This window comes from Oncorhynchus nerka, unplaced genomic scaffold, assembly GCF_034236695.1.
Source record: "Oncorhynchus nerka isolate Pitt River unplaced genomic scaffold, Oner_Uvic_2.0 unplaced_scaffold_1163, whole genome shotgun sequence".
Taxonomy (NCBI): domain Eukaryota; kingdom Metazoa; phylum Chordata; class Actinopteri; order Salmoniformes; family Salmonidae; genus Oncorhynchus; species Oncorhynchus nerka.
In genome coordinates, this window is record NW_027040164.1 from 140,262 (window position 1) to 159,613 (window position 19,352).

Below are 19,352 nucleotides of genomic sequence, written 5' to 3' on the forward strand. Positions count from 1 at the left end.
CTCAAATGTAAACCTTCTGGAGCTGAGCAAAGATCAAGGAAAATAAGAAAACAGCTGTACTTAATAATGAATGAGGGGAACATTTCACTTTATTGCATTATAATGAGTTACTGAGTTACTTCATTGTCTTTCAGTTGTAAAATTATCACTTTCTGTAGACTATGCCTGGTGGCCCATTCACTGCTGACAGGCCTGTTGTCGTGGCCGAGTGGTTAAGGCGATGGACTAGAAATCCATTAGGATCTTCCTGCGCAGGTTCGAATCCTGCCGACAACGAAATTGAATTTTCTTGACCCCTCCGGAGGTTGAAGTTTCGTCGTGTTTCTTATACCAATCATATCCTCTCAGATCTCCACAAGTACATAGGGATTAGTTGTCCATTTGGGACAGGATCCCACCTCACACCTTTACACACCTGGTTATCCATCCTTCTAGCTCTATAGGCCACAGTAGCATAGGTTACAGGTTTGTAGTCAAGCCACAGATTTCAGGTGAGATCCCATGATACACTCAACAATACAACAACACGATTCTCATGAATAACCATTAAGCCATTTGCTAAGATTTCCCCCATTTTCACATGTGGAAACCTGTTGTCACTCTTACCCTGACGGATAGCTCCAGACACTTTTTTGGTCCTATCTGAGGCATTTTTAAATTCATGTCCAAATGGCCATATTCTGAAGACACTCTTAAAGTCTGCAGGGTAATCGAACTGGCCACATCTAAAGTCAAGCCACAGGTCACAGTTGAGCTGCCTTGTTAAACCCTCAAAATAAATAATAACACGATTGCGTTGAAAATACCCATTAAGCCATTTGTTAAGATTTCAGCCATGTGGACCTGTTGTCACTCTTACCCTGATGATTGTTGATATTTACAGACACTTTTTCGGTCTTATCTGAGAAATTTTATCATTTATATCAGAATGGCCATATTCTGAGGCCAGTTTAGCGTTCATTCAATGACGATTTACACGATTGCGTTGAAAATACCCATTAAGCCATTTGTTAAGATTTCAGCCATGTGGACCTGTTGTCACTCTTACCCTGATGATTGCTACTTACAGACACTTTTTCGGTCTTATCTGAGGAATTTTATCATTTATATCAGAATGGCCATATTCTGAGGCCAGTTTAGCGTTCATTCAATGACGATTTACTACTCTTTTCCGTTGAAGGCCATATTGAGGTTAAATCAATGACTGGAGTTTTTCATTGATAAAAACAAATGACTATTGAAAGTGCAAGTCGGTATCGTGCATAAATTTACTGGTCTCTGTGGTGATTTTAGAAGGCTGTGCCTATTTCTACTTTTACCCCATACTCTTTAACCCGATACCCAGGTAATGTGCTGTAGTCAGGATGGCCGAGCGGTCTAAGGCGCTGCGTTCAGGTCGCAGTCTCCCATGGAGGCGTGGGTTCAAATCCCACTTCTGACAGTTGTTTAGTGCCTCTCAGGAGTCATGCTGCTTAGCAGTAATAATAAGATGATGAAATAACAATTTATAATAAACACTCTCAAATGTAAACCTTCTGGAGCTGAGCAAAGATCAAGGAAATAAGAAAACAGCTGTACTTAATAACAAATGAATGAGGGGAACATTTCACTTTATTGCATTATAATGAGTTACTGAGTTACTTCATTGTCTTTCAGTTGTAAAATTATCACTTTCTGTAGACTATGCCTGGTGGCCCATTCACTGCTGACAGGCCTGTTGTCGTGGCCGAGTGGTTAAGGCGATGGACTAGAAATCCATTAGGATCTTCCTGCGCAGGTTCGAATCCTGCCGACAACGAAATTGAATTTTCTTGACCCCTCCGGAGGTTGAAGTTTAGTCGTGTTTCTTATACCAATCATATCCTCTCAGATCTCCACAAGTACATAGGGATTAGTTGTCCATTTGGGACAGGATCCCACCTCACACCTTTACACACCTGGTTATCCATCCTTCTAGCTCTATAGGCCACAGTAGCATAGGTTACAGGTTTGTAGTCAAGCCACAGATTTCAGGTGAGATCCCATGATACACTCAACAATACAACAACACGATTGTCATGAATAACCATTAAGCCATTTGCTAAGATTTCCCCCATTTTCACATGTGGAAACCTGTTGTCACTCTTACCCTGACGGATAGCTCCAGACACTTTTTTGGTCCTATCTGAGGCATTTTTAAATTCATGTCCAAATGGCCATATTCTGAAGACACTCTTAAAGTCTGCAGGGTAATCGAACTGGCCACATCTAAAGTCAAGCCACAGGTCACAGTTGAGCTGCCTTGTTAAACCCTCAAAATAAATAATAACACGATTAGTGTTGAAAATACCCATTAAGCCATTTGTTAAGATTTCAGCCATGTGGACCTGTTGTCACTCTTACCCTGATGATTGCTGATATTTACAGACACTTTTTCGGTCTTATCTGAGAAATTTTATCATTTATATCAGAATGGCCATATTCTGAGGCCAGTTTAGCGTTCATTCAATGACGATTTACTACTCTTTTCCGTTGAAGGCCATATTGAGGTTAAATCAATGACTGGAGTTTTTCATTGATAAAAACAAATGACTATTGAAAGTGCAAGTCGGTATCGTGCATAAATTTACTGGTCTCTGTGGTGATTTTAGAAGGCTGTGCCTATTTCTACTTTTACCCCATACTCTTTAACCCGATACCCAGGTAATGTGCTGTAGTCAGGATGGCCGAGCGGTCTAAGGCGCTGCGTTCAGGTCTGCAGAATCCCATGGAGGCGTGGGTTCAAATCCCACTTCTGACAGTTGTTTAGTTCCTCTCAGGAGTCATGCTGCTTAGCAGTAATAATAAGATGATGAAATAACAATTTATAATAAACACTCTCAAATGTAAACCTTCTGGAGCTGAGCAAAGATCAAGGAAAATAAGAAAACAGCTGTACTTAATAACAAATGAATGAGGGGAACATTTCACTTTATTGCATTATAATGAGTTACTGAGTTACTTCATTGTCTTTCAGTTGTAAAATTATCACTTTCTGTAGACTATGCCTGGTGGCCCATTCACTGCTGACAGGCCTGTTGTCGTGGCCGAGTGGTTAAGGCGATGGACTAGAAATCCATTAGGATCTTCCTGCGCAGGTTCGAATCCTGCCGACAACGAAATTGAATTTTCTTGACCCCTCCGGAGGTTGAAGTTTCGTCGTGTTTCTTATACCAATCATATCCTCTCAGATCTCCACAAGTACATAGGGATTAGTTGTCCATTTGGGACAGGATCCCACCTCACACCTTTACACACCTGGTTATCCATCCTTCTAGCTCTATAGGCCACAGTAGCATAGGTTACAGGTTTGTAGTCAAGCCACAGATTTCAGGTGAGATCCCATGATACACTCAACAATACAACAACACGATTCTCATGAATAACCATTAAGCCATTTGCTAAGATTTCCCCATTTTCACATGTGGAAACCTGTTGTCACTCTTACCCTGACGGATAGCTCAGACACTTTTTGGTCCTATCTGAGGCATTTTTAAATTCATGTCCAAATGGCCATATTCTGAAGACACTGGCTAAGTCTGCAGGGTGGAACTGGCCACATCTAAAGTCAAGACAGGTCACAGTTGAGCTGCCTTGTTAAACCCTCAAAATAAATAATAACACGATTGCTAAGAAAATACCCATTAAGCCATTTGTTAAGATTTCAGCCATGTGGACCTGTTGTCACTCTTACCCTGATGATTGTTGATATTTACAGACACTTTTCGGTCTTATCTGAGAAATTTGATCATTTATATCAGAATGGCCATATTCTGAGGCCAGTTTAGCGTTCATTCAATGACGATTTACGATTGCGTTGAAAATACCCATTAAGCCATTTGTTAAGATTTCAGCCATGTGGACCTGTTGTCACTCTTACCTGATGATTGCTGATACTTACAGACACTTTTTCGGTCTTATCTGAGGAATTTTATCATTTATATCAGAATGGCCATATTCTGAGGCCAGTTTAGCGTTCATTCAATGACGATTTACTACTCTTTTCCGTTGAAGGCCATATTGAGGTTAAATCAATGACTGGAGTTTTTCATTGATAAAAACAAATGACTATTGAAAGTGCAAGTCGGTATCGTGCATAAATTTACTGGTCTCTGTGGTGATTTTAGAAGGCTGTGCCTATTTCTACTTTTACCCCATACTCTTTAACCCGATACCCAGGTAATGTGCTGTAGTCAGGATGGCCGAGCGGTCTAAGGCGCTGCGTTCAGGTCTCAGTCTCCCATGGAGGCGTGGGTTCAAATCCCACTTCTGACAGTTGTTTAGTGCCTCTCAGGAGTCATGCTGCTTAGCAGTAATAATAAGATGATGAAATAACAATTTATAATAAACACTCTCAAATGTAAACCTTCTGGAGCTGAGCAAAGATCAAGGAAAATAAGAAAACAGCTGTACTTAATAACAAATGAATGAGGGGAACATTTCACTTTATTGCATTATAATGAGTTACTGAGTTACTTCATTGTCTTTCAGTTGTAAAATTATCACTTTCTGTAGACTATGCCTGGTGGCCCATTCACTGCTGACAGGCCTGTTGTCGTGGCCGAGTGGTTAAGGCGATGGACTAGAAATCCATTAGGATCTTCCTGCGCAGGTTCGAATCCTGCCGACAACGAAATTGAATTTTCTTGACCCTCCGGAGGTTGAAGTTTCGTCGTGTTTCTTATACCAATCATATCCTCTCAGATCTCCACAAGTACATAGGGATTAGTTGTCCATTTGGGACAGGATCCCACCTCACACCTTTACACACCTGGTTATCCATCCTTCTAGCTCTATAGGCCACAGTAGCATAGGTTACAGGTTTGTAGTCAAGCCAGATTTCAGGTGAGATCCCATGATACACTCAACAATACAACAACACGATTCTCATGAATAACCATTAAGCCATTTGCTAAGATTTCCCCATTTTCACATGTGAAACCTGTTGTCACTCTTACCTGACGGATAGCTCCAGACACTTTTTTGGTCCTATCTGAGGCATTTTTAAATTCATGTCCAAATGGCCATATTCTGAAGACACTCTTAAAGTCTGCAGGGTAATCGAACTGGCCACATCTAAAGTCAAGCCACAGGTCACAGTTGAGCTGCCTTGTTAAACCCTCAAAATAAATAATAACACGATTGCGTTGAAAATACCCATTAAGCCATTTGTTAAGATTTCAGCCATGTGGACCTGTTGTCACTCTTACCCTGATGATTGTTGATATTTACAGACACTTTTTCGGTCTTGTCTGAGAAATTTTATCATTTATATCAGAATGGCCATATTCTGAGGCCAGTTTAGCGTTCATTCAATGACGATTTACACGATTGCGTTGAAAATACCCATTAAGCCATTTGTTAAGATTTCAGCCATGTGGACCTGTTGTCACTCTTACCCTGATGATTGCTGATACTTACAGACACTTTTTCGGTCTTATCTGAGGAATTTTATCATTTATATCAGAATGGCCATATTCTGAGGCCAGTTTAGCGTTCATTCAATGACGATTTACTACTCTTTTCCGTTGAAGGCCATATTGAGGTTAAATCAATGACTGGAGTTTTTCATTGATAAAAACAAATGACTATTGAAAGTGCAAGTCGGTATCGTGCATAAATTTACTGGTCTCTGTGGTGATTTTAGAAGGCTGTGCCTATTTCTACTTTTACCCCATACTCTTTAACCCGATACCCAGGTAATGTGCTGTAGTCAGGATGGCCGAGCGGTCTCCCATGGAGGCGTGGGTTCAAATCCCACTTCTGACAGTTTTTTAGTGCCTCTCAGGAGTCATGCTGCTTAGCAGTAATAATAAGATGATGAAATAACAATTTATAATAAACACTCTCAAATGTAAACCTTCTGGAGCTGAGCAAAGATCAAGGAAAATAAGAAAACAGCTGTACTTAATAACAAATGAATGAGGGGAACATTTCACTTTATTGCATTATAATGAGTTACTGAGTTACTTCATTGTCTTTCAGTTGTAAAATTATCACTTTCTGTAGACTATGCCTGGTGGCCCATTCACTGCTGACAGGCCTGTTGTCGTGGCCGAGTGGTTAAGGCGATGGACTAGAAATCCATTAGGATCTTCCTGCGCAGGTTCGAATCCTGCCGACAACGAAATTGAATTTTCTTGACCCTCCGGAGGTTGAAGTTTCGTCGTGTTTCTTATACCAATCATATCCTCTCAGATCTCCACAAGTACATAGGGATTAGTTGTCCATTTGGGACAGGATCCCACCTCACACCTTTTTACACACCTGGTTATCCATCTTTCTAGCTCTATAGGCCACAGTAGCATAGGTTACAGGTTTGTAGTCAAGCCACAGATTTCAGGTGAGATCCCATGATACACTCAACAATACAACAACACGATTCTCATGAATAACCATTAAGCCATTTGCTAAGATTTCCCCATTTTCACATGTGGAAACCTGTTGTCACTCTTACCCTGACGGATAGCTCCAGACACTTTTTTGGTCCTATCTGAGGCATTTTTAAATTCATGTCCAAATGGCCATATTCTGAAGACACTCTTAAAGTCTGCAGGGTAATCGAACTGGCCACATCTAAAGTCAAGCCACAGGTCACAGTTGAGCTGCCTTGTTAAACCCTCAAAATAAATAATAACACGATTGGGTTGAAAATACCCATTAAGCCATTTGTTAAGATTTCAGCCATGTGGACCTGTTGTCACTCTTACCCTGATGATTGTTGATATTTACAGACACTTTTTCGGTCTTATCTGAGAAATTTGATCATTTATATCAGAATGGCCATATTCTGAGGCCAGTTTAGCTGTTCATTCAATGACGATTTACACGATTGCGTTGAAAATACCCATTAAGCCATTTGTTAAGATTTCAGCCATGTGGACCTGTTGTCACTCTTACCCTGATGATTGCTGATACTTACAGACACTTTTTCGGTCTTATCTGAGGAATTTTATCATTTATATCAGAATGGCCATATTCTGAGGCCAGTTTAGCGTCATTCAATGACGATTTACTACTCTTTTCCGTTGAAGGCCATATTGAGGTTAAATCAATGACTGGAGTTTTTCATTGATAAAAACAAATGACTATTGAAAGTGCAAGTCGGTATCGTGCATAAATTTACTGGTCTCTGTGGTGATTTTAGAAGGCTGTGCCTATTTCTACTTTTACCCCATACTCTTTAACCCGATACCCAGGTAATGTGCTGTAGTCAGGATGGCCGAGCGGTCTAAGGCGCTGCGTTCAGGTCTCAGTCTGCCATGGAGGCGTGGGTTCAAATCCCACTTCTGACAGTTGTTTAGTGCCTCTCAGGAGTCATGCTGCTTAGCAGTAATAATAAGATGATGAAATAACAATTTATAATAAACACTCTCAAATGTAAACCTTCTGGAGCTGAGCAAAGATCAAGGAAAATAAGAAAACAGCTGTACTTAATAACAAATGAATGAGGGGAACATTTCACTTTATTGCATTATATTGAGTTACTGAGTTACTTCATTGTCTTTCAGTTGTAAAATTATCACTTTCTGTAGACTATGCCTGGTGGCCCATTCACTGCTGAATGGTTGTTGTCGTGGCCGAGTGGTTAAGGCGATGGACTAAAAATCCATTAGGATCTTCCTGCGCAGGTTCGAATCCTGCCGACAACGAAATTGAATTTTCTTGACCCCTCCGGAGGTTGAAGTTTCGTCGTGTTTCTTATACCAATCATATCCTCTCAGATCTCCACAAGTACATAGGGATTAGTTGTCCATTTGGGACAGGATCCCACCTCACACCTTTACACACCTGGTTATCCATCCTTCTAGCTCTATAGGCCACAGTAGCATAGGTTACAGGTTTGTAGTCAAGCCACAGATTTCAGGTGAGATCCCATGATACACTCAACAATACAACAACACGATTCTCATGAATAACCATTAAGCCATTTGCTAAGATTTCCCATTTTCACATGTGGAAACCTGTTGTCACTCTTACCCTGACGGATAGCTTCCAGACACTTTTTTGGTCCTATCTGAGGCATTTTTAAATTCATGTCCAAATGGCCATATTCTGAAGACACTCTTAAAGTCTGCAGGGTAATCGAACTGGCCACATCTAAAGTCAAGCCACAGGTCACAGCAGGGAGCTGCCTTGTTAAACCCTCAAAATAAATGTGCCTATTTCTGGGTGAAACTTTAACCCGATACCCAGGTAATGTGCTGTAGTCAGGATGGCCAGTGGTCTGGCGCTGCGTTCAGGTCGCAGGCTCTCTCATGGAGGCGTGGGGTTCAAATCCCACTTTGACAGTTGTTTAGTGCCTCTCAGGAGTCATGCTGCTTGGGCAGTAATAATAAGATGATGAAATAACAATTTATAATAAACACTCTCAAATGTAAACCTTCTGGAGCTGAGCAAAGATCAAGGAAAATAAGAAAACAGCTGTACTTAATAACAAATGAATGAGGGGAACATTTCACTTTATTGCATTATAATGAGTTACTGAGTTACTTCATTGTCTTTCAGTTGTAAAATTATCACTTTCTGTAGACTATGCCTGGTGGCCCATTCACTGCTGACAGGCCTGTTGTCGAGGCGAGTGGTTAGAGGCGATGGACTAAAAATCCATTAGGATCTTCCTGGTGAGGTTCGAATCCTGCCGACAACGAAATTGAATTTTCTTGAGCCATCCTCCGGAGGTTGAAGTTTCGAGTGTTTCTTATACCAATCATATCCTCTCAGATCTCCACAAGTACATAGGGATTAGTTGTCCATTTGGGACAGGATCCCACCTCACACCTTTACACACCTGGTTATCCATCTTTCTAGCTCTATAGGCCACAGTAGCATAGGTTACAGGAGGTTTGTAGTCAAGCCACAGATTTCAGGTGAGATCCCATGATACACTCAACAATACAACAACACGATTCTCATGAATAACCATTAAGCCATTTGCTAAGATTTCCCCCATTTTCACATGTGAAACCTGTTGTCACTCTTACCCTGATGGATAGCTCCAGACACTTTTTTGGTCCTATCTGAGGCATTTTTAAATTCATGTCCAAATGGCCATATTCTGAAGACACTCTTAAAGTCTGCAGGGTAATCGAACTGGCCACATCTAAAGTCAAGCCACAGGTCACAGTTGAGCTGCCTTGTTAAACCCTCAAAATAAATAATAACACGATTGCGTTGAAAATACCCATTAAGCCATTTGTTAAGATTTCAGCCATGGGACCTGTTGTCACTCTTACCCTGATGATTGCTGATATTTACAGACACTTTTTCGGTCTTATCTGAGAAATTTGATCATTTATATCAGAATGGCCATATTCTGAGGCCAGTTTAGCGTCATTCAATGACGATTTACACGATTGCGTTGAAAATACCCATTGAGCCATTTGTTAAGATTTCAGCCATGTGGACCTGTTGTCACTCTTACCCTGATGATTGCTGATACTTACAGACACTTTTTCGACTTATCTGAGGAATTTTATCATTTATATCAGAATGGCCATATTCTGAGGCCAGTTTAGCGTTCATTCAATGACGATTTACTACTCTTTTCCGTTGAAGGCCATATTGAGGTTAAATCAATGACTGGAGTTTTTCATTGATAAAAACAAATGACTATTGAAAGTGCAAGTCGGTATCGTGCATAAATTTACTGGTCTCTGTGGATTTTAGAAGGCTGTGCCTATTTCTACTTTTACCCCATACTCTTTAACCCGATACCCAGGTAATGTGCTGTAGTCAGGATGGCCGAGCAGAGGAAGGCGCTAGCTCAGGTCGCAGTCTCCCATGGAGGCGTGGGTTCAAATCCCACTTCTGACAGTTGTTTAGTGCCTCAGGAGTCATGCTGCTTAGCAGTAATAATAAGATGATGAAATAACAATTTATAATAAACACTCTCAAATGTAAACCTTCTGGAGCTGAGCAAAGATCAAGGAAAATAAGAAAACAGCTGTACTTAATAACAAATGAATGAGGGGAACATTTCACTTTATTGCATTATAATGAGTTACTGAGTTACTTCATTGTCTTTCAGTTGTAAAATTATCACTTTCTGTAGACTATGCCTGGTGGCCCATTCACTGCTGACAGGCCTGTTGTCGTGGCCGAGTGGTTAAGGCGATGGACTAGAAATCCATTAGGATCTTCCTGCGCAGGTTCGAATCCTGCCGACAACGAAATTGAATTTTCTTGACCCTCCGGAGGTTGAAGTTTCGTCGTGTTTCTTATACCAATCATATCCTCTCAGATCTCCTCAAGTACATAGGGATTAGTTGTCCATTTGGGACAGGATCCCACCTCACACCTTTACACACCTGGTTATCCATCCTTCTAGCTCTATAGGCCACAGTAGCATAGGTTACAGGTTTGTAGTCAAGCCACAGATTTCAGGTGAGATCCCATGATACACTCAACAATACAACAACACGATTCTCATGAATAACCATTAAGCCATTTGCTAAGATTTCCCCCATTTTCACATGTGGAAACCTGTTGTCACTCTTACCCTGACGGATAGCTCCAGACACTTTTTTGGTCCTATCTGAGGCATTTTTAAATTCATGTCCAAATGGCCATATTCTGAAGACACTCTTAAAGTCTGCAGGGTAATCGAACTGGCCACATCTAAAGTCAAGCCACAGGTCACAGTTGAGCTGCCTTGTTAAACCCTCAAAATAAATAATAACACGATTGCGTTGAAAATACCCATTAAGCCATTTGTTAAGATTTCAGCTATGTGGACCTGTTGTCACTCTTACCCTGATGATTGCTGATATTTACAGACACTTTTTCGGTCTTGTCTGAGAAATTTTATCATTTATATCAGAATGGCCATATTCTGAGGCCAGTTTAGCGTTCATTCAATGACGATTTACACGATTGCGTTGAAAATACCCATTGAGCCATTTGTTAAGATTTCAGCCATGTGGACCTGTTGTCACTCTTACCCTGATGATTGCTGATACTTACAGACACTTTTTCGGTCTTATCTGAGGAATTTTATCATTTATATCAGAATGGCCATATTCTGAGGCCAGTTTAGCGTTCATTCAATGACGATTTACTACTCTTTTCCGTTGAAGGCCATATTGAGGTTAAATCAATGACTGGAGTTTTTCATTGATAAAAACAAATGACTATTGAAAGTGCAAGTCGGTATCGTGCATAAATTTACTGGTCTCTGTGGTGATTTTAGAAGGCTGTGCCTATTTCTACTTTTACCCCATACTCTTTAACCCGATACCCAGGTAATGTGCTGTAGTCAGGATGGCCGAGCGGTCTAAGGCGCTGCGTTCAGGTCGCAGTCTCCCATGGAGGCGTGGGTTCAAATCCCACTTCTGACAGTTGTTTAGTGCCTCTCAGGAGTCATGCTGCTTAGCAGTAATAATAAGATGATGAAATAACAATTTATAATAAACACTCTCAAATGTAAACCTTCTGGAGCTGAGCAAAGATCAAGGAAAATAAGAAAACAGCTGTACTTAATAACAAATGAATGAGGGGAACATTTCACTTTATTGCATTATAATGAGTTACTGAGTTACTTCATTGTCTTTCAGTTGTAAAATTATCACTTTCTGTAGACTATGCCTGGTGGCCCATTCACTGCTGACAGGCCTGTTGTCGTGGCCGAGTGGTTAAGGCGATGGACTAGAAATCCATTAGGATCTTCCTGCGCAGGTTCAATCCTGCCGACAACGAAATTGAATTTTCTTGACCCTCCGGAGGTTGAAGTTTCGTCGTGTTTCTTATACCAATCATATCCTCTCAGATCTCCTCAAGTACATAGGGATTAGTTGTCCATTTGGGACAGGATCCCACCTCACACCTTTACACACCTGGTTATCCATCCTTCTAGCTCTATAGGCCACAGTAGCATAGGTTACAGGTTTGTAGTCAAGCCACAGATTTCAGGTGAGATCCCATGATACACTCAACAATACAACAACACGATTCTCATGAATAACCATTAAGCCATTTGCTAAGATTTCCCCATTTTCACATGTGGAAACCTGTTGTCACTCTTACCCTGACGGATAGCTCCAGACACTTTTTGGTCCTATCTGAGGCATTTTTAAATTCATGTCCAAATGGCCATATTCTGAAGACACTCTTAAAGTCTGCAGGGTAATCGAACTGGCCACATATAAAGTCAAGCCACAGGTCACAGTTGAACTGCCTTGTTAAACCCTCAAAATAAATAATAACACGATTGCGTTGAAAATACCCATTAAGCCATTTGTTAAGATTTCAGCTATGTGGACCTGTTGTCACTCTTACCCTGATGATTGTTGATATTTACAGACACTTTTTCGGTCTTGTCTGAGAAATTTTATCATTTATATCAGAATGGCCATATTCTGAGGCCAGTTTAGCGTTCATTCAATGACGATTTACACGATTGCGTTGAAAATACCCATTGAGCCATTTGTTAAGATTTCAGCCATGTGGACCTGTTGTCACTCTTACCCTGATGATTGCTGATACTTACAGACACTTTTTTTCGGTCTTATCTGAGGAATTTTATCATTTATATCAGAATGGCCATATTCTGAGGCCAGTTTAGCATTCATTCAATGACGATTTACTACTCTTTTCCGTTGAAGGCCATATTGAGGTTAAATCAATGACTGGAGTTTTTCATTGATAAAAACAAATGACTATTGAAAGTGCAAGTCGGTATCGTGCATAAATTTACTGGTCTCTGTGGTGATTTTAGAAGGCTGTGCCTATTTCTACTTTTACCCCATACTCTTTAACCCGATACCCAGGTAATGTGCTGTAGTCAGGATGGCCGAGCGGTCTAAGGCGCTGCGTTCAGGTCTCAGTCTCCCATGGAGGCGTGGGTTCAAATCCCACTTCTGACAGTTGTTTAGTGCCTCTCAGGAGTCATGCTGCTTAGCAGTAATAATAAGATGATGAAATAACAATTTATAATAAACACTCTCAAATGTAAACCTTCTGGAGCTGAGCAAAGATCAAGGAAAATAAGAAAACAGCTGTACTTAATAACAAATGAATGAGGGGAACATTTCACTTTATTGCATTATAATGAGTTACTGAGTTACTTCATTGTCTTTCAGTTGTAAAATTATCACTTTCTGTAGACTATGCCTGGTGGCCCATTCACTGCTGACAGGCCTGTTGTCGTGGGCCGAGTGGTTAAGGCGATGGACTAGAAATCCATTAGGATCTTCCTGCGCAGGTTCGAATCCTGCCGACAACGAAATTGAATTTTCTTGACCCTCCGGAGGTTGAAGTTTCGTCGTGTTTCTTATACCAATCATATCCTCTCAGATCTCCTCAAGTACATAGGGATTAGTTGTCCATTTGGGACAGGATCCCACCTCACACCTTTACACACCTGGTTATCCATCCTTCTAGCTCTATAGGCCACAGTAGCATAGGTTACAGGTTTGTAGTCAAGCCACAGATTTCAGGTGAGATCCCATGATACACTCAACAATACAACAACACGATTCTCATGAATAACCATTAAGCCATTTGCTAAGATTTCCCCCATTTTCACATGTGGAAACCTGTTGTCACTCTTACCCTGATGGATAGCTCCAGACACTTTTTTGGTCCTATCTGAGGCATTTTTAAATTCATGTCCAAATGGCCATATTCTGAAGACACTCTTAAAGTCTGCAGGGTAATCGAACTGGCCACATCTAAAGTCAAGCCACAGGTCACAGGTGAGCTGCCTTGTTAACCCTCAAAATAAATAATAACACGATTGCGTTGAAAATACCCATTAAGCCATTTGTTAAGATTTCAGCTATGTGGACCTGTTGTCACTCTTACCCTGATGATTGCTGATATTTACAGACACTTTTTCGGTCTTGTCTGAGAAATTTTATCATTTATATCAGAATGGCCATATTCTGAGGCCAGTTTAGCGTTCATTCAATGACGATTTACACGATTGCGTTGAAAATACCCATTGAGCCATTTGTTAAGATTTCAGCCATGTGGACCTGTTGTCACTCTTACCCTGATGATTGCTGATACTTACAGACACTTTTTCGGTCTTATCTGAGGAATTTTATCATTTATATCAGAATGGCCATATTCTGAGGCCAGTTTAGCATTCATTCAATGACGATTTACTACTCTTTTCCGTTGAAGGCCATATTGAGGTTAAATCAATGACTGGAGTTTTTCATTGATAAAAACAAATGACTATTGAAAGTGCAAGTCGGTATCGTGCATAAATTTACTGGTCTCTGTGGTGATTTTAGAAGGCTGTGCCTATTTCTACTTTTACCCCATACTCTTTAACCCGATACCCAGGTAATGTGCTGTAGTCAGGATGGCCGAGCGGTCTAAGGCGCTGCGTTCAGGTCGCAGTCTCCCATGGAGGCGTGGGTTCAAATCCCACTTCTGACAGTTGTTTAGTGCCTCTCAGGAGTCATGCTGCTTAGCAGTAATAATAAGATGATGAAATAACAATTTATAATAAACACTCTCAAATGTAAACCTTCTGGAGCTGAGCAAAGATCAAGGAAAATAAGAAAACAGCTGTACTTAATAACAAATGAATGAGGGAACATTTCACTTTATTGCATTATAATGAGTTACTGAGTTACTTCATTGTCTTTCAGTTGTAAAATTATCACTTTCTGTAGACTATGCCTGGTGGCCCATTCACTGCTGACAGGCCTGTTGTCGTGGCCGAGTGGTTAAGGCGATGGACTAGAAATCCATTAGGATCTTCCTGCGCAGGTTCGAATCCTGCCGACAACGAAATTGAATTTTCTTGACCCCTCCGGAGGTTGAAGTTTCGTCGTGTTTCTTATACCAATCATATCCTCTCAGATCTCCTCAAGTACATAGGGATTAGTTGTCCATTTGGGACAGGATCCCACCTCACACCTTTACACACCTGGTTATCCATCCTTCTAGCTCTATAGGCCACAGTAGCATAGGTTACAGGTTTGTAGTCAAGCCACAGATTTCAGGTGAGATCCCATGATACACTCAACAATACAACAACACGATTCTCATGAATAACCATTAAGCCATTTGCTAAGATTTCCCCCATTTTCACATGTGGAAACCTGTTGTCACTCTTACCCTGACGGATAGCTCCAGACACTTTTTTGGTCCTATCTGAGGCATTTTTAAATTCATGTCCAAATGGCCATATTCTGAAGACACTCTTAAAGTCTGCAGGGTAATCGAACTGGCCACATCTAAAGTCAAGCCACAGGTCACAGTTGAGCTGCCTTGTTAAACCCTCAAAATAAATAATAACACGATTGCGTTGAAAATACCCATTAAGCCATTTGTTAAGATTTCAGCCATGTGGACCTGTTGTCACTCTTACCCTGATGATTGTTGATATTTACAGACACTTTTTCGGTCTTGTCTGAGAAATTTTATCATTTATATCAGAATGGCCATATTCTGAGGCCAGTTTAGCGTTCATTCAATGACGATTTACACGATTGCGTTGAAAATACCCATTAAGCCATTTGTTAAGATTTCAGCCATGTGGACCTGTTGTCACTCTTACCCTGATGATTGCTGATACTTACAGACACTTTTTCGGTCTTATCTGAGGAATTTTATCATTTATATCAGAATGGCCATATTCTGAGGCCAGTTTAGCGTTCATTCAATGACGATTTACTACTCTTTTCCGTTGAAGGCCATATTGAGGTTAAATCAATGACTGGAGTTTTTCATTGATAAAAACAAATGACTATTGAAAGTGCAAGTCGGTATCGTGCATACATTTACTGGTCTCTGTGGTGATTTTAGAAGGCTGTGCCTATTTCTACTTTTACCCCATACTCTTTAACCCGATACCCAGGTAATGTGCTGTAGTCAGGATGGCCGAGCGGTCTAAGGCGCTGCGTTCAGGTCTCAGTCTGCCATGGAGGCGTGGGTTCAAATCCCACTTCTGACAGTTGTTTAGTGCCTCTCAGGAGTCATGCTGCTTAGCAGTAATAATAAGATGATGAAATAACAATTTATAATAAACACTCTCAAATGTAAACCTTCTGGAGCTGAGCAAAGATCAAGGAAAATAAGAAAACAGCTGTACTTAATAACAAATGAATGAGGGGAACATTTCACTTTATTGCATTATAATGAGTTACTGAGTTACTTCATTGTCTTTCAGTTGTAAAATTATCACTTTCTGTAGACTATGCCTGGTGGCCCATTCACTGCTGACAGGCCTGTTGTCGTGGCCGAGTGGTTAAGGCGATGGACTAGAAATCCATTAGGATCTTCCTGCGCAGGTTCGAATCCTGCCGACAACGAAATTGAATTTTCTTGACCCCTCCGGAGGTTGAAGTTTCGTCGTGTTTCTTATACCAATCATATCCTCTCAGATCTCCACAAGTACATAGGGATTAGTTGTCCATTTGGGACAGGATCCCACCTCACACCTTTACACACCTGGTTATCCATCCTTCTAGCTCTATAGGCCACAGTAGCATAGGTTACAGGTTTGTAGTCAAGCCACAGATTTCAGGTGAGATCCCATGATACACTCAACAATACAACAACACGATTCTCATGAATAACCATTAAGCCATTTGCTAAGATTTCCCCATTTTCAAATGTGGAAACCTGTTGTCACTCTTACCCTGACGGATAGCTCCAGACACTTTTTGGTCCTATCTGAGGCATTTTAAATTCATGTCCAAATGGCCATATTCTGAAGACACTCTTAAAGTCTGCAGGGTAATCGAACTGGCCACATCTAAAGTCAAGCCACAGGTCACAGTTGAGCTGCCTTGTTAAACCCTCAAAATAAATAATAACACGATTGCGTTGAAAATACCCATTAAGCCATTTGTTAAGATTTCAGCCATGTGGACCTGTTGTCACTCTTACCCTGATGATTGCTGATACTTACAGACACTTTTTCGGTCTTATCTGAGAAATTTTATCATTTATATCAGAATGGCCATATTCTGAGGCCAGTTTAGCGTTCATTCAATGACGATTTACACGATTGCGTTGAAAATACCCATTAAGCCATTTGTTAAGATTTCAGCCATGTGGACCTGTTGTCACTCTTACCCTGATGATTGCTGATACTTACAGACACTTTTTCGGTCTTATCTGAGGAATTTTATCATTTATATCAGAATGGCCATATTCTGAGGCCAGTTTAGCATTCATTCAATGACGATTTACTACTCTTTTCCGTTGAAGGCCATATTGAGGTTAAATCAATGACTGGAGTTTTTCATTGATAAAAACAAATGACTATTGAAAGTGCAAGTCGGTATCGTGCATAAATTTACTGGTCTCTGTGGTGATTTTAGAAGGCTGTGCCTATTTCTACTTTTACCCCATACTCTTTAACCCGATACCCAGGTAATGTGCTGTAGTCAGGATGGCCGAGCAGTCTAAGGCGCTGCGTCAGGTCTCAGTCTGCCATGGAGGCGTGGGTTCAAATCCCACTTCTGACAGTTGTTTAGTGCCTCTCAGGAGTCATGCTGCTTAGCAGTAATAATAAGATGATGAAATAACAATTTATAATAAACACTCTCAAATGTAAACCTTCTGGAGCTGAGCAAAGATCAAGGAAAATAAGAAAACAGCTGTACTTAATAACAAATGAATGAGGGGAACATTTCACTTTATTGCATTATAATGAGTTACTGAGTTACTTCATTTTCTTTCAGTTGTAAAATTATCACTTTCTGTAGACTATGCCTGGTGGCCCATTCACTGCTGACAGGCCTGTTGTCGTGGCCGAGTGGTTAAGGCGATGGACTAGAAATCCATTAGGATCTTCCTGCGCAGGTTCGAATCCTGCCGACAACGAAATTGAATTTTCTTGACCCCTCCGGAGGTTGAAGTTTCGTCGTGTTTCTTATACCAATCATATCCTCTCAGATCTCCTCAAGTACATAGGGATTAGTTGTCCATTTGGGACAGGATCCCACCTCACACCTTTACACACCTGGTTATCCATCCTTCTAGCTCTATAGGCCACAGTAGCATAGGTTACAGGTTTGTAGTCAAGCCACAGATTTCAGGTGAGATCCCATGATACACTCAACAATACAACAACACGATTCTCATGAATAACCATTAAGCCATTTGCTAAGATTTCCCCCATTTTCACATGTGGAAACCTGTTGTCACTCTTACCCTGACGGATAGCTCCAGACACTTTTTTGGTCCTATCTGAGGCATTTTTAAATTCATGTCCAAATGGCCATATTCTGAAGACACTCTTAAAGTCTGCAGGGTAATCGAACTGGCCACATCTAAAGTCAAGCCACAGGTCACAGTTGAGCTGCCTTGTTAACCCTCAAAATAAATAATAACACGATTGCGTTGAAAATACCCATTAAGCCATTTGTTAAGATTTCAGCCATGTGGACCTGTTGTCACTCTTACCCTGATGATTGTTGATATTTACAGACACTTTTTCGGTCTTATCTGAGAAATTTTATCATTTATATCAGAATGGCCATATTCTGAGGCCAGTTTAGCGTTCATTCAATGACGATTTACACGATTGCGTGAAAATACCCATTGAGCCATTTGTTAAGATTTCAGCCATGTGGACCTGTTGTCACTCTTACCCTGATGATTGCTGATACTTACAGACACTTTTTCGGTCTTATCTGAGGAATTTTATCATTTATATCAGAATGGCCATATTCTGAGGCCAGTTTAGCATTCATTCAATGACGATTTACTACTCTTTTCCGTTGAAGGCCATATTGAGGTTAAATCAATGACTGGAGTTTTTCATTGATAAAAACAAATGACTATTGAAAGTGCAAGTCGGTATCGTGCATAAATTTACTGGTCTCTGTGGTGATTTTAGAAGGCTGTGCCTATTTCTACTTTTACCCCATACTCTTTAACCCGATACCCAGGTAATGTGCTGTAGTCAGGATGGCCGAGCGGTCTAAGGCGCTGCGTTCAGGTCGCAGTCTCCTCATGGAGGCGTGGGTTCAAATCCCACTTCTGATAGTTGTTTAGTGCCTCTCAGGAGTCATGCTGCTTAACAGTAATAATAAGATGATGAAATAACAATTTATAATAAACACTCTCAAATGTAAACCTTCTGGAGCTGAGCAAAGATCAAGGAAAATAAGAAAACAGCTGTACTTAATAACAAATGAATGAGGGGAACATTTCACTTTATTGCATTATAATGAGTTACTTCATTGTCTTTCAGTTGTAAAATTATCACTTTCTATAGACTATGCCTGGTGGCCCATTCACTGCTGACAGGCCTGTTGTCGTGGCCGAGTGGTTAGGGCGATGGACTAGAAATCCATTAGGATCTTTCTGCGCAGGTTCGAATCCTGCCGACAACGGAATTGGATTTTCTTGACCCCTCC

At 40.7% G+C, this 19,352-nt stretch overlaps 13 non-coding genes across 13 annotated transcripts; all 13 read left to right on the forward strand.

Moving 5' to 3' along the window:
• The first annotated feature begins 194 nt into the window (after positions 1-194).
• Positions 195-276, forward strand: trnas-aga (transfer RNA serine (anticodon AGA)). The gene has a single exon. It is a non-coding gene; the product is annotated as a tRNA-Ser (tRNA).
• A 1,082-nt stretch (positions 277-1,358) lies between these two features.
• On the forward strand, positions 1,359-1,441 carry trnal-cag (transfer RNA leucine (anticodon CAG)). The gene has a single exon. It is a non-coding gene; the product is annotated as a tRNA-Leu (tRNA).
• A 275-nt stretch (positions 1,442-1,716) lies between these two features.
• trnas-aga (transfer RNA serine (anticodon AGA)) lies at positions 1,717-1,798 on the forward strand. The gene has a single exon. It is a non-coding gene; the product is annotated as a tRNA-Ser (tRNA).
• A 1,257-nt stretch (positions 1,799-3,055) lies between these two features.
• Positions 3,056-3,137, forward strand: trnas-aga (transfer RNA serine (anticodon AGA)). Its single transcript has one exon. It is a non-coding gene; the product is annotated as a tRNA-Ser (tRNA).
• A 1,432-nt stretch (positions 3,138-4,569) lies between these two features.
• trnas-aga (transfer RNA serine (anticodon AGA)) lies at positions 4,570-4,651 on the forward strand. Its single transcript has one exon. It is a non-coding gene; the product is annotated as a tRNA-Ser (tRNA).
• A 1,412-nt stretch (positions 4,652-6,063) lies between these two features.
• trnas-aga (transfer RNA serine (anticodon AGA)) lies at positions 6,064-6,145 on the forward strand. The gene has a single exon. It is a non-coding gene; the product is annotated as a tRNA-Ser (tRNA).
• Positions 6,146-7,588: 1,443 nt separating this feature from the next.
• On the forward strand, positions 7,589-7,670 carry trnaf-aaa (transfer RNA phenylalanine (anticodon AAA)). The gene has a single exon. It is a non-coding gene; the product is annotated as a tRNA-Phe (tRNA).
• Positions 7,671-10,108: 2,438 nt separating this feature from the next.
• On the forward strand, positions 10,109-10,190 carry trnas-aga (transfer RNA serine (anticodon AGA)). The gene has a single exon. It is a non-coding gene; the product is annotated as a tRNA-Ser (tRNA).
• Positions 10,191-11,274: 1,084 nt separating this feature from the next.
• Positions 11,275-11,357, forward strand: trnal-cag (transfer RNA leucine (anticodon CAG)). Its single transcript has one exon. It is a non-coding gene; the product is annotated as a tRNA-Leu (tRNA).
• Positions 11,358-14,323: 2,966 nt separating this feature from the next.
• On the forward strand, positions 14,324-14,406 carry trnal-cag (transfer RNA leucine (anticodon CAG)). Its single transcript has one exon. It is a non-coding gene; the product is annotated as a tRNA-Leu (tRNA).
• Positions 14,407-14,681: 275 nt separating this feature from the next.
• trnas-aga (transfer RNA serine (anticodon AGA)) lies at positions 14,682-14,763 on the forward strand. The gene has a single exon. It is a non-coding gene; the product is annotated as a tRNA-Ser (tRNA).
• Positions 14,764-16,207: 1,444 nt separating this feature from the next.
• trnas-aga (transfer RNA serine (anticodon AGA)) lies at positions 16,208-16,289 on the forward strand. The gene has a single exon. It is a non-coding gene; the product is annotated as a tRNA-Ser (tRNA).
• Positions 16,290-17,729: 1,440 nt separating this feature from the next.
• On the forward strand, positions 17,730-17,811 carry trnas-aga (transfer RNA serine (anticodon AGA)). The gene has a single exon. It is a non-coding gene; the product is annotated as a tRNA-Ser (tRNA).
• Positions 17,812-19,352: the final 1,541 nt, after the last annotated feature.